This window comes from Mus caroli, unplaced genomic scaffold (genome assembly GCF_978045245.1).
Source record: "Mus caroli unplaced genomic scaffold, Mus_caroli_1 scaffold_16, whole genome shotgun sequence".
NCBI classification, from domain to species: Eukaryota; Metazoa; Chordata; class Mammalia; order Rodentia; family Muridae; genus Mus; species Mus caroli.
This window is the reverse complement of record NW_028227271.1, coordinates 76,404,665-76,408,637: the sequence shown is the minus strand read 5'-3', so window position 1 is coordinate 76,408,637 and position 3,973 is coordinate 76,404,665. Positions and strand designations below refer to the sequence as shown.

Here is a 3,973-nt window from a genome sequence, read left to right as displayed (position 1 = left end):
TTTTCTAATTTGTCCAATGAGAGGAGCTGCATTTCCAACATCATACGGTTGTCCTGAGGTTTAGTTTGATACATTGTACATGTGCTTGCTGAATGTAATCCCCCTAGAACAGAAAGTTCAAGGAATGCTGGCTGTTGCTATCACTCGATGCTGTAACCCTTCTCTCGTCTACTCTTAACAGTTTCTGCTTCAGGTACTCGCCGCTTCATGCAATGACTTTCAACTCTATCTGAAAATTAAGAATCTTAGAGGTAAATGTATTAGCTTATTCACCCCCCTGATTTTGCCAATACTAACTAGAAAACTTAACAAGAGAGATGGCACCTTTCTGGTCACACAGTTCCAAATGGGGTTTTCAGTACCTTGGGGGCTTAATTATGTTTACGTGTGATTCATGAACTATTGGGCATTTCAATTCTTTAATGACTATATTTGAGAAAGGAACCCATGTTGTGACTACTGATAGAGTGATTCTGATGGCCGGGGAGAGGGGTGGGTAATAGCCTGTTGGTAGAGACTTCTTCAAGCACCTCTGGAACTGCACCTCATCCTAGGGAGATGTGCTTCCATCTAGGTAACAAGCTGAGAAGAGGGGAGATAATGAGCTTTATGCCAAGTGACCTAAGTGCAAGGACAGAGGCAGCCCTGAGTGAGAACACAAGCTGCTGCAGATCAGTAAAACTGCTACGCATTAGGAGGTAAGCATATGTGGCTGTGAGATCCCTGTGTGCAAACAGAGTCAGCCACCCTTGTTCTTCTGCAGCCCGCAGCTAGCATTAGCCTTCCAAGAGTTGGTGGAGTCACTTAAAGGGTAAGCTTCTCTTCCCAGCCTCCACCTCGGACCCTTCAGCAACCTCGATGTTGATGCCTAAGAAGAATCAGCATCTATGAACTCCTTTTTAAGGAAGGCGTGATAGTTGCCAAAAAAGATGTCCACATGCCCATACACCCCAGCTGGTAGACAATCATGTGCCCAGCTTTCATGATGTAGGCCATGCAGTCTCTCAAGTCTTGAGGCTGCATGAAGGAGCAGTTTTTTTCTGGAGACATTTCTTACTAGTACCTTATGAACGAGGGCATCCAGATTACCGGCACTTACTTCCAGACAGGCTGGCAGGCCTCGGCCAAAGGTCCAGAGGCTGAGCTGCCTGCAAGATTCACAAGAGGGGAGGCAGGCAGAGACACCTGCAGGAGTGCTCTGCCCCCCCCCCCCGCCGGGGGGTGGGGGGCACTGACAAGAAAGCCGAGGCTGGGGCAGGCTCAGCAACTGAATTCCAGTTTAGAGGTGGCTTTGGTTGTAGATGTGGTCAGTCACCTCAGTGAAGTTGGAGATTGTGTTGTATTGAATAAGCTTTAAATAACAAAAAAAAAAAAAAGGAGTAAGCTTAGGGAGCTGGTGGGTGTGCTGCGCACAAAATGGGTATGCTGAGCTCAGCAGGAGGGGCACACATCTGTGAGTCTCCTGGAACTTCTCCAAGTACTTTGGAGCCAAGGGCTACTTTGCAAGGATTTAGAATATTGCAATACTGTAGTAGCGAGTTAGCTAGCCAGTAAACGTTGAATATTCATGATCATGCAATGTCATTTGTCTCCCTGGGTGCCTTGGGCTGGGGGAGATCTGAGAAAGGCCCACAGGTCAATAGAATGCAGGCTTCTGTTTTGCAGACAAGAGGGCTTTTCCTCTGCACCTGTTCCAAGTTTAGGTTCCTGCTTTCCTTTCCTTGCAAGTCTGATGTGCCTCCTGAAGGGCTCCAAAAATGTTAATTAATACCTTACCCTTAATAATGACCTTCAGATCCCTTAGTGTGGCACGAAGAACCCCTTTGTTAATGTCCCAAGACTCAGTCTCCTGGGGATTTCAGTTTAGATTGATTGATTGGATGAGGAAATGCATTGGGGATGAATCTGGGGCCATGTGCCTGCTGGATGTTCACAATTAGAGTGGAAAATGCTTCTCCCAAGCTTCTGTATTTGAACACTTGGTCTTCAGCTGATGGCATGATTTGGGGATGGGGGACATGACAAAACACCATGACCAAGGCAACCCACAGAAGAAAGTTCTTTAATGGGGTCTCTAGTTTCAGAGGGCTTACTCATAACCATCACTGCCGGGAACCTGGTGGCAAGAGGATAGACATGGTGTAGGAGTAGTAGCTGAGAGCTTATATCTCACCCACAACCATGAGGCACACAAAGAAATGACTGGGAATGGTGTGGAGCTTTGAAACCTCAAAATCTACTCCTAATAACATGCCTCCTCCCACGAGGCCACAGCTCCTTATCCTTCCCAAATAGTTCTACTAACCGGGGAGCAAGGGTTCAAATATTTATACCTATGAGGGCCATTCTCATTCAAACCACCACAAGAAACTTTAAGAGTTAGAGCCTAGCTGGGGAGAGGAAGATCACTGGGCCGGGTCCTTGGGGGATGTAGGTCACCAGATCAGGTCCTTGGGGGATTAGGTCACCAGGTCAAGTCCTTGGGAGATGTAGGTCACCAGGCCAGGGCCTTGGTGGGGGTGTAATATTCATGGCTTCTTCCTGCCATACTTTATGTTTTCAGATCCATGGACATGTGACTAAGTCACCACTGCAAAGCTCCACTATTAAGGGTGGGGTAGTCCGAATCACCATGCTCTCCCTACTGTGATAGACTGGGACCTCAAACACTCTGAACTGAAACAAACCCCTCTCCCTTTAAGTTGCTTCTTTCAGGTGTTTTTTTTGGGGGGGTTGTTTGTTTTTTGTTTTTTCACAATGACAAGGAAAGCAACCACTGAGTTGGATGCACAGCTTGTGGCCCCTATTTTAAATCCAAGCAGATGTCAGAGGGTGTACCTGAAGCTTCACAGTTCCATGCTTGGTGCCACATCTGGAGGCAATGCTCCTGGAACGACCTGATCCAAGCAAGCCAGGATCTCAGCGTCCCGCATGCAGGGCTGGTGTGGCTCAGCTGAAGCACACCCGTTGTTCCACAGTCTTCTTTCAAACCTGTGTCCTCCACAGAGCCTCTGCTCTTGGTTTCTGGGATATAGCACTTCCTTTTCAGTTCCAGGCAGATTTTTCTTGTCACTCTTTTCCGAGTCATTTCCCCTTATGACGGACCGCATGAGGTGTTTAAAGGACTTTTTCCCACTAACACCTCAGGAGCTGGGTTAGGTCAGCAGTGCCTTGTTTTGGCACAGCCAAATACAACAACACCTTGCAGGTGTAGTCAATACTCAATACTTGCCTGTAGATACTCTGAAGGACAGAATCTGATTTTCGTCTTTTATTTGGGATGGGATTGTTAGTGGTGATGTTGCCTCTCACAAGATGATTTTTAAAACCCTTTCTTCAGTTCACCTTGCACCAGCTGGGCAATAGAGGCTTTTAAAGAGCTTCTCCATACATGCAAGCTCTGAAGTTGGCCTCTGAAACCCTTTCCAGTGTGACATGAAATACACAAGGGCAGATGAAAGTCCCTTTCCTTGTGTTTCCCCTTGCAAAGAAATAACAACGTCATGCCTCCCAAATCAAGATGGTTTAGGGCCAGTTTTAGCCTGCTTTTCTATGCATTCCCCCCCTTTCTTGTCCCTGATTATGGTTTACAAACCAGCAGCCAAAAATATAGGGTTTGGGAAAACAGGAGAAAAAGGGTAATACTGGCATCTTTCAGCCTTTGAAAGAAAGTCTTTTGTTGTTTATTCTCTCTGTTACATGTCAAGACTCACAGCATTAACAGACTTAACAGTGGATATTGGTCTGCCCTATGTTGTAGGCACTGTGCTGCTAATGAGATAGAATGGGATACATTGTATCTATTTCCATTCTGTGCTGGTAAGCCAGTCAGCTTGCTATTACTAAGACCAAACGCCTAAGATTAGTTAAGAGAGAGGAAAGTTTGTTGTGGCTTAAGAGTCTAGAAGTTTCACTGTGTGGTCATCTGGCCCTGTTTACTTAGCTGGAGACAGCACAGTTCACTAAAGAATGA

General features: G+C 46.4%; 1 pseudogene; it reads left to right on the top strand.

The window, feature by feature from the left end:
• Nucleotides 1-858: 858 nt before the first annotated feature.
• Nucleotides 859-1,323, top strand: LOC110311052 (small ribosomal subunit protein eS10 pseudogene; annotated as a pseudogene).
• Nucleotides 1,324-3,973: the final 2,650 nt, after the last annotated feature.